The sequence below is a fragment of the Choloepus didactylus genome, chromosome 1 (genome assembly GCF_015220235.1).
Source record: "Choloepus didactylus isolate mChoDid1 chromosome 1, mChoDid1.pri, whole genome shotgun sequence".
Taxonomy (NCBI): domain Eukaryota; kingdom Metazoa; phylum Chordata; class Mammalia; order Pilosa; family Megalonychidae; genus Choloepus; species Choloepus didactylus.
Genome location: NC_051307.1, coordinates 8,049,463 through 8,059,509, shown reverse-complemented (window position 1 = coordinate 8,059,509; position 10,047 = coordinate 8,049,463). Strand labels below are relative to the sequence as shown.

The window sequence follows — 10,047 nt, the reverse complement described above, 5'->3', positions numbered from 1 at the left end:
TGCTGTGCCCTGGTCTGGATTCCAGCCCCTGTTCCCCAACCTTCCAGTTGGGACACTTTGGGAAGGCCCTTAACCTCCATGAGCCACACTGTCCCCGTTTGTGAGGTGAGGACATTGGCTCCCTGACCAAGCCCAACTCTGGGTCAGGACCTAGGACACTTCACATACTCAGCACAGCGCCTGGGGCACAGGGACGCATGAGGCAGAAGCAGATCAGTGGTTCCCAGTGTCCTGAGGAGGCAAGAATGGAGAGTGACTGCTGAGTGGGGGAAGAAAGTGTGGATGACACTGTGATGATGGCTGCGCAGCATTGCAATGTAACCAAGACACTGATATCTACACTTCAAAAGGGTAATAACAAGAAATTGTTTAATTTAACTGTGTTTTAAAATTTTAAAACAAAATCATGCAAAAAGTGAAAAACAACAAAAAAAGAAATTGCTAAAAAAAGAAGCCCTCACTGGAGAGGGGAAGGCGGGGTCACTTCCTGTATGAAGCCCTGGCTGGAGCAGGAGGGCTGGAGGTTCCCACGGGGCCTGGGCTGGCTCGAGCTCATCCATCGCTGCTCCCGTGAAGGGTGATGCCGGAGCCGTGGACGGTGTTGTGTCCAGTGTTCTCAGGGGTTGCACCTCTGCAGCTAGCACCAGCTCTCCAGGTGTTGCTCCACCTGGTGCTGGGATTTCAGCAGGAGCTCGAGTTTGCAATGTTGACACTGGAGCTGGAAGATGCATCCTTTCTCGATGGCTTTTCAAGGCAGACAATATCACCAAGCCCTGCACACCCAAGCCCACACCCACCAGCCCGAAGTCAGGAAGCCTCCTGGACAGAGGTCCACCAGGTGACTCTTCAGAGGTTCCTCATTGTTCTGGGACCCACACTAGCCCTGGAGGCACCTCCCTGGGTGTCCCCCATGTCCCCCCCTCAGGCTCACAGGCACCCACTCCCAGTCCTCCTCACCTTTGGCCCCATTGACTTGAGATCCTCAAGGTGCGTGTAGAAAATGTGGGCCTGGCACAGCTGCTGTGAGGCCCGAATATCTAGCCATAGGAAGCCCACCTGGGCCGTGAGGCTGGCAGAGCCTGGGGGCTAAACAAAGTGCCCCATGAGGTGGTCCAGCCAGGATCGGACCATGGATGACCTGGCACTGGTGGAAGGAGGGTGAGCAAAAGGCCAGAGGCCTGGGCTTTCCTACAAATGTCCTCTCCAAGATATTCCTGCATGTGAGTTTAGGTTGGAGGTGAGAAGGGGTGATGGTGGGATGGTAGGAACTGTCAGCTGTGGGAGACCCAGGGATGTGATCTTCTCCTCCCACCTACTACCCCGACCCCACATTTCCCACTCAACTGTAGAGGAAGGAGCTCGTCGGTCTTCACCCAGAGTCCACTCACATTTTCAGCTGGTCCAGGGCTCAGCCACACTCTTCAGAGGATTGAAAGTCACATCCATACCTAGAGGGGGCCATGAGGGCATCACAACTGACATGCTGTGTACCCCTCCCTGCTCCTGAGGTCTTCGTTCACTGTCTGACACCCCCAGTGGAATGGAAGCCCAGGAGGAGGGCATATTTTTCTGCTTTATTCTTCAATTATGGTAAATTTAGAAATGTCCTGCACAAAAGAGGCACCCAACATCTATTCGTTGGTTGAGCCCCACTAGCACTTTCCTAGACATGAGAGTGGGTTTGGGGCACATCTCCCAGCCCCCATAGATTCCCCCTCTGATTAAACCTTAGGTGTGGACTAGCAGGATGGAATTTCCAACCAGATGCCAGCAGTTTGTCTTCAGAGTCCAGTTATCATCCTGTAGATGCCTTAATTGGGTCATTTTCATGGCTTTAGAACTGTAAATTTGTAACCTAATAAATCCCCTTTATAAAAGCCAATCCGTATGTGAATATATCTCAATAAAATGATTAAAAAAAAAAAAAAGCCAATCCATTTATAGTATTTTGCATAACAGCAGCAATAGCAAACCAGAGCAGTAACTAAAAGGGTACAAAGGTTATCAAGAGATAGAAAGAGGGTAGACATCAGGTGGTGAAAGAGTACAGAATGTTCAACAGGATTGATTGTATAGATCCTGAAATGGATAGCAGAATACTGTGGAATAGTAGCACAATACTGTAAGTCACTGAACAAAGATGACTGTGAGTACAGTTGAAAGAGGAAGGTTAGGGACACGTATGACAACAGAAGGAAAGATAGAAGATAAACTCTGGGACTGTAGATCTTAGTGAAACCTAGAGTGGTCAATGATGGTGATTAAATGTACAAATATAAACATTATTATATTTGTACATGAGGGAGTACAACTGAATGTCAAGTTTGCAAGGTATTGAAAATGGGATGGTATTGGGGAAAAATACAATCAATGCAAACTAGAGTCTATAGCTAACAGTAACATTGTAATATGCTTCCATTAATTGTAATAATTATAATAATTGTAATTGTAATAAAGGCAATATATGAAAGCTAAATGTCTATAAGAGGTGGAAATAAGGGAAGGGTGAGAGATTCTTGGCGGTGGTGTTGTCTGAACTGTTTATTGTATTTTATTTCTATTTTTTCTTTTATTTTTTGTCATTTTTTTTCTTTTTTTCCTCCTCTTTCTCTTTCTTTGTGGAAGAAATAGAAATGTCCTTATATAGATTGTGATGGTGAACACATAACTATGTGATTATACTGGGAACCATTGATTGTTTACTTAGGGAATATATGATGTGTGATTAAAATTGTTTAAAAAATAAATGGAGGGATGCAAGTTCGTGGAAAATGTGGTGAAAAGGATGTACCTAATCACTGTTGGTGGGGAGGTAGAATGGTGCAGCCCATCTGGAAGGCAGTGTGGTGGTTCCACAGGAAACTAAGTATGGGGTTGCAATATGGTCCTGCAACCCCACTATTGAGTATATACTTGGAAGAACTGAGTACAGGGACATGAGTGGACATTGCACACTGGTGTTTATGGCAGCCATATTCAAGATTCGCAATGGGTGGAGGAGGCCTAAGGGTACATCAACTGATGAACAGAATTGTGAACTGTGGTGTATACATACAATGGAATATTGAGTTGTGACAAGAAGGAATGAAGTTGTGAGGTATGCAATTAGGTGAATGGACCTTGAGGACAGTATGTTGAGTGAAGTAAACCAGAAATGAAAAGACAAATATTACAACACCTCACTAATATGGACTAACTATAATGTGCAAACTCTGAGAATTGAATCTGAGAGCATAGGTTATCAGGGGAAGGCTTATGGTAAAGGTTCCTAGATTGTAAGTTCTTACAGAAGTTGCATTTATTCCTGAGTTCTAATGGTTCTTTCTAAATTCTGAGATGCTGAGCTCTTTGTGCATAACCTGCTTGGTCTCTGGAACTTTGAGTATATGTGTGACACTTGAGACTCAGAGCCAGAGCTCAGAAGCTATGAATGTCATCAATACCCCATACGGCAAATGTTAAAGAGGCTGAAAAACAGATCAGACTTCAATTAGAGATACAAATGAAATGGACTTGGTTAGGATTGAGGTAAATCAGACTAAAGGGTAAAGGACAATATTGATGGTGTTTTAAAACTTCAGTTTCTGTGTAAGACCAAAGGAAGAGAATGTTTATTTGGTGGAAAATCTGTATTTTCTGTAGCATGCTATATAATGTAACTTGTATGGTCCGTTTACTCAAACACCACAATTACATGGAACCTTGAATATGGGGTGAGATCTGGTTGGTTTGTACAGGTTAGCATGAAACCCTGACACATCCCGGAGTAATTTGGGCAGTATTTGCAAAGCCTTCTTGAGGTACTGGGGAAAATTTGGAAATACTAAACTTCCCTACTTGGGGAACTGCTGATATTCTTGCGAGCACTGGGGACTTTAGTAGGCTGAGCCCTCAGTCTTGGGTCTTGCCCTTATGAAGCTTGTTACTGCAAAGGAGAGGCTAAGTCTACTCATAATTGTGCCTAAGATTCAGCCCCAGAGAACCTCTTTTGTTGCTCAGATGTGGACTCTCTCTCTAAGCCAACTTGGCAGATAAACTCACTGCCTTCCCCTCTATGTGGGACATGACTCCAAGGGGTATAAAATTCCCTGGCAACATGGGACATGACTCCTGGGGATAAGCCTGGACCTGGCATCATCGGATTTAGAAAGCCTTCTTGACCAAAAGGGGGAAGTAAAATGAAACAAAATAAAGTTTCATCGGCTGAAAGATTTCAAATGGAGTCGAGAGGTCATTCTGGAGGTTGTTCTTATGCACTATATAGATATCCCTTTTTAGTTTTTAGTGTATTGGAATAGCTAGATGACTGTATAACTATATAGCTTACACAGTGTGGCTGTGTGATTGTGAAAACCTTGGGTTCACACTCTCTTTATCCGGTGTATGGACAGATATGTAGAAAAATGGGAACAAAAATTAAGTGAATAATAGGGGGGTGTTGGGAGGGATGGGATGTTTTGGATGTTCTTTTTTTCTTTAATTTTTATTCTTATTTTAATTTTTTTTGAGGTAATGAAAATGTTAAAACATTGACTGTGGTGAGGAATGCACAACTATATGATGGTACTGAGAACAACCGATGTATGCTTTGGATGATTGTGTGGAATGTGAATATATCTCAGTAAAAAAAAAAAGGAAGGAAAAAAAAGGGCCCCTGTCTCCACAGACCAGGAAGGCAGCTTGGGGGACTGTTGCTGGGGGTGGCTGGGCAGGACCCTGTTCCCACATATCTTATGATTTCCACTATTGGCCTGTGGTCTCAGGGCTTCTCCTCGGAAGGAAAGGAGTGAAAGGGAGCTGTGGTGGGAGTCTCAGCCCCTTGGGAGCAGAGGGCAGGCTGGGGACCTAGAGACGGCCCTTGGAGGACAGAGTTGGGACAGGCTAGGCCCCTGACTTGGCGTCCAGCTTGCCTCCCCCACAGTGAGTGCCATGTCCTCCATCCTGGGAATGTGGTAGGACAGCTACTTGGAGGACGTCTGTCAGCCCCCACATTCTCCCTGTCTCAAGTGCAGATGGGCTGCACAGAGACCAACTTCCTAGCTTGGAGCTGGAACATCGTGCATTTCCATGGTGACATGAGCAAGGGAGGAAGCAATTCGCTGATGCTCCTTGTAAGTCTCAGAAATCTTCATGCATTCACACCTGGAGGGATAGGACCCCATTCAGCATTGCCTCTTGCACCAGTGTTAGCACTTCAGCTAGCTCTAGATCCAGCCCCAGAGCCAGCTCCAGAAAAGCACATAGCTCTACCATGACTCAAGCACCAGCTATAGCAAAGCTCCAGAGTTACGACCAGGTCTAAAACCAGTTAGAAACCTTGATTCAACCCCAGCACTTGTTCCAACAGAATCTACATAGCTGTAACCATCGTCAGGTCCTTTTCTTTCAACAGCTTCAAAGATACAGTCAACTGAAGCACCAGCTCCTCTGCCATCTCTAGGATGATGTCAACTTTTTGCTCTAGAGCTAGAAACAGCTGCAGCACCAGTTCCAGAGTTGGAGACAGCAATATCTCCAAAGCTAGAGCCATTTCCAGAACAAGCTCCAGCACAAGTTCCAGAAAAACAGCTAGGACAAGGGCTTCTTCCAGGTCTGGCATTAGCTCTACTGTCAGGTCCATCAGCAGCACCAGAGTGAGAGCCAGCTGCAGAGAGCCAACACCAGCACCAGCACTCTCACAGTTGCAAATGTAAAGCCAGGTCTAGTTCCAGCTCAAGGCCTGTTCCAGAGTTAGAACACCAGCTTCTGATATGCAACCACCTCCAAAACAAACTAGCACATATCCAAACAGAGAACCAGCTTCTAGACCAGCTCTAACACCAAATCTAGTGGGAGATCCAGCTGCATCACTTCTGTGCCAACTCTAGCACCAGCTCTAGAGCAACCACATACTACAGCACCAGTTTCTGTGCTTAAAGCAGCAAAATCTCAAGCTAATGTCAGCACTAGGTTCAGACTTAGAACCACCTCCAGTTCTTACACAAGCTCCAGGGTTAGGCCACTGTCAACACCATTTCTAGCACCTGTGCCCAAGGTAGAGCATGCTTAGGTGTCAGCTCCAGAGCTCAAGCCAAGAGATAGAGCCAGCTAAGATGCTAACTCCTGTGCCAGTTCCAGAGTTGTGTGCCAGCTCAGACGCCAACTCCTATGCCAGTCCCAGAGCTATCATGCCAGTGCAGATGCCAGCTCCTATGCCAGTTCCAGAGCTGTGTGCCAGCTCAGATGCAAACTCCTGTGCTACTTCCAGAGCTATAGTTACTGGTAGCTCCAGACTCAAAACCATCTTTCCAGTGCCTGAACCACATAGAAGGCAGCCATATCATGAACTGCAGAGCTGTAGCCATCTCCAGCACCATCAGCGTGGCCAACTCTCCCTACTCCTCCAGCCCCAGTGCCTGAGTGAGCAACAACTGGAGATGTAGAACCTTCTCAGTCGCCAGCTCTTGCACCAGCTCTGGAGTTAGAGTCAACTGCATTGCCAGGTCTACGGCCAGTTCTTGAGTTGGCACGAGTTCTAGCACCAGCTGTGGATCTGGAGGCATATCTGCAGGATTTGGAACTGGTGACAACCTCCTGTCCAGACAGAACTGGACTGAAAGCCAATCCTAGCGACAGCATCCCCATCCCAGGGAGAGCCAGTTGAAGAGCTCAAGCCACCCTTGGCAGCAGATCAAACTAAAGCTCCCCTGCTCCCGTCAGGGCATGGTAAAGAAAAGAACCCTTCCTTCCCCTCTCCGGAGAGGACTTTTTTCTTGTTAATTACAACTTTTTTGTATTTTACATTTTCAATGGTTTCATTAATTTTAAAATACAGTTAAATGAAATATTTTCCTGTTATTACCCTTTTGAGGTGTGCATATCAGTGGCTGGGGTATATTACAATACTGTGCAAACATCATCAAGGTCTCATCCAGAACATTTCTTCCCCCAAACAAAGACCCCACCCCATTCAGCAGTCACTCTCCATTCTCGTCTCCTCTGGACCCTGGGAACCACTGATCTGCTTGTGTCCCTGTGCCCTGGGGCCTGTTCTGAACGCGTGGAGGGTCTTGGATTCTGAATTAGAGTTGGGTTCAGTTGGGGAGCCATTGTCCTCACTTCACAGATTGGGACACACGGCTCAGGGAGGTTAGGGAAATTGTCCAAACTGTCCCAACTGGAAGGTGGGGAACAGGGACTGGAACCCAGACCAGGGGTCTGGGCAGGGCCAGGTGTCTGTCCTCTGACTCACCCATTTGTGGCTGGGACCCTCCCGTTTTCTTACCACTGCCCAGGGCCCAACCCCACGCACCTTATCCAGTTCTGGCAGAGACGGTCCAGGAGGCAAATCTGACAGGAGATGGCCAGTATAGAGCAGGTGGCAAAGGGTGTCTCTGTAGCCTCATGGGAATCGTCCACATGATCATATGGGCAGTTGGGCATCTGGGAGGATGGGGCCACAGGTAGGTGGAGGTATTGGCACTCCTGAGAATGAGATAAGAGACTGCCAGGAGCTCACAGGGTTGCCCCTGTAATAGATGGATGTTGGAGGGAAGCTGGAGGGATGGGAGGGTGTCCCACAGGGCTGAGCATCCCCTTGTTTGGGAACAGTGATCCCAGATCAGGGTGAGGGTCCACAGAGAGTAGCACACCTGATGGGTGGGCTTCTTGCCCTGGGGTCCCAAATATGGAGCAACAGGCAGTCCTCATTCCCGCAGGTGTTGCACTGGCGATGGAGGGCTGCAGGCATCGCTCCTAGAAGTCCTTGACCTCAGGGACCCTGGAGGGACAGGAAGGCCCGTTGTGAGGTCAGCTCCCTCCCACCCCTCCCTGTCCACAGGGCCCTGCCAAGCACCGCTGGCTCACACCTGCTAGTCACAGGGTCTCTGGGTTTCTCCAGGGCTGTGGGGGCTGGCAAGGGGGATGACTTGGCAGATGTGCACACTGACCCCAAAAGGCTGAGCTCCCTGTCATGCCTCCCTAGGGCCTCCCTTCCCTATACATGGGCCCCACCTGAGAAAGACACGGAGAGGGTCAGGCTGGGCTCTGGGCTCACACCTGAAATGGGAGGTGTCACCTGACAGGCAAAGGGGCCTCCCAGAGGCTCCCCAGGGACAGCAGGGCTGTGCTGGGGTGTGGGTGGGTGAATCCACATTTAAGACAAGGCACAGACACCCCACTTGCACACACTGCTTGAGAAAGTGGCTACGGCCCTACCCCTCCTTGGGGGTCCTGCTCCCTGAACCTCGGAAAAAGCCTCTTGAGTCACTGCTATCACCGGAGAAGCTTCAGGGACGGCAGATGAGGCCGATGGAGGTTTGGGTTCCGGCTACAGCTGCCTGGCTGTGACCTGAGCCTCAGTTTCCTCACCTGTAAGAAGGGGAATAACAGCATCTACTTTCAGGCTCTGTTTGGCATCAGGTGGGAGGCTTGTCGGGCTCCCCAAAGTGGTAGGTATTTAGGGGTCACTGTCTGTGTGGACTGTTTGTCACCCAAACACGAGCTCCTAGAGGAGCAGAACCTTCTTTCTCCTTCTCTCTCTTCTTCCTTGGGGCCAAGCTGGCTGGACATGGAGTCGGTGGCCTGAGGCCCAAGTCCTCCAGCCCCTGTGGTCCCTGCTGGGGACGACCCCACCGGCAGGTGTAACACCCCACACCTGCAGCTTCAGGACTGCTGCAGGGAACCCTCTCCTCGCCCAGAGCCCCCAGTGCTCCCCCAAAGCCCCCACCCACGCTGTTCTCACCCTCAAGTCTGGGCTCGGACCAGGCTCTTGTGCAAAGCACAGGATTTGGGGTTCAGACCACTGCTTGACCCAGTCAGAGCCCTGTGACAGGCAAGTTAAGGGTGACTTTTCAGAGCCTCAGTTTCCTCGATGGCAAAAGGGGTGAGTGACCCGACCCCACTTGGTGTGCAGGGACTAAAGCCGGGGAGGAGAGGGCCTGGGGGGCCTGGACTCCGGGGGGCCACCAGGACGAGGGTCCATCCCAGGACAAGCCCCTGAGGGTCAGCACCGGGACCATCGGCGACACCGAGCAGTGACCACGGGTCCCACCTTCCCGCTGGGCTGGGCTCCCCAGGGCTGGGGGCCCTCAGGGCTGGAGCCCGTGGCCCTTCTACAAAATGGGGAACAGCGCTGGGCCAGGCGGACCGTTGGCGCACTGCGCGTGCGCGGCGAGCCCCAGCCTGGAGTCCGGTCCCGCGGGGTCAGCCCCCTGCACCGTGTCCACCGGGTCCGGGCGTTGGGGTTCCCTGGAGCCACCACCCCGCCCGGGGTGCAGGAGGCAGGCACCCCGTCCTCAGTTAGCGGGTGCAACCCCTAGGTGGAAACCGAGGCCCAGAGGGGCCGGGACTAGCCCAGGGCACCTGGGAGTTTCCGACGCACTAGCCCAGGGCTCGGCCCCCTCCCAGGCGGTTTCCTTTGGAAATGAGAGCTCCTAAGTCCTGGGGGACCCCTGCCTGCTCCTGCCCATGTGAGGCCGGTATCTCCTCAGCATCCCCACCAGCGCGTTCATGCGCGGCCCCCACGGATACAGGCACACTAACGGGAGGGGACAGTGGAGGGGGTGGCTCTGAACTGCTAACCCCACCGTCCACCCCATGTCCTCTCGGTCATCCCGGAACCTGGCTGAACCCGCTCAGGGGCAACTTCCCTCAGCCCCAGGCTCTGCTGCCCATGCCCAGACCAAAACCCAGGGCTCAGAGCTGCACTACCAGGCACAGTGTTTCCTTATGCATCGTGAGCCTTTGTGTCCAGGAGGCCAAGCCGAAGAGTGAGGAGGGCTGGACGTGGGTGCTGGTGAGCCTGAGGGGAGGACATGGGGGAGCCCAGGGAGGAGTCTCCATGGTTGGTGTTGGGCCAGGAGGAAAGAGGAACCTCAGAAGAGTCGTCCAGTGGACCCCTGTCTGGGAGCCCTCCTGGGGTGGGAATCATGGGCTTGGGCATCTCAGAGGCAGCAGGATACTTTCTGACTGTGGAGAGGCCCCGGGAGGAGCTCTCATGCTGGTGAATCCTCCTCCTCTTGCAGTGCCTGCACCAGCTGCATGGCCAGCTCTCCCTCTTGCCCCAGC

At 50.8% G+C, this 10,047-nt stretch overlaps 1 long non-coding RNA gene across 1 annotated transcript; it reads right to left on the bottom strand.

Annotated features, from left to right (window-relative positions):
- Positions 1-480: 480 nt before the first annotated feature.
- Positions 481-8,329, bottom strand: LOC119530632. Its single transcript, XR_005216057.1, has 6 exons — positions 8,197-8,329; positions 7,632-7,759; positions 7,292-7,464; positions 1,389-1,448; positions 958-1,086; positions 481-718 (listed from the first exon to the last, which is right to left on the bottom strand). It is a non-coding gene; the product is annotated as an uncharacterized LOC119530632 (long non-coding RNA).
- Positions 8,330-10,047: the final 1,718 nt, after the last annotated feature.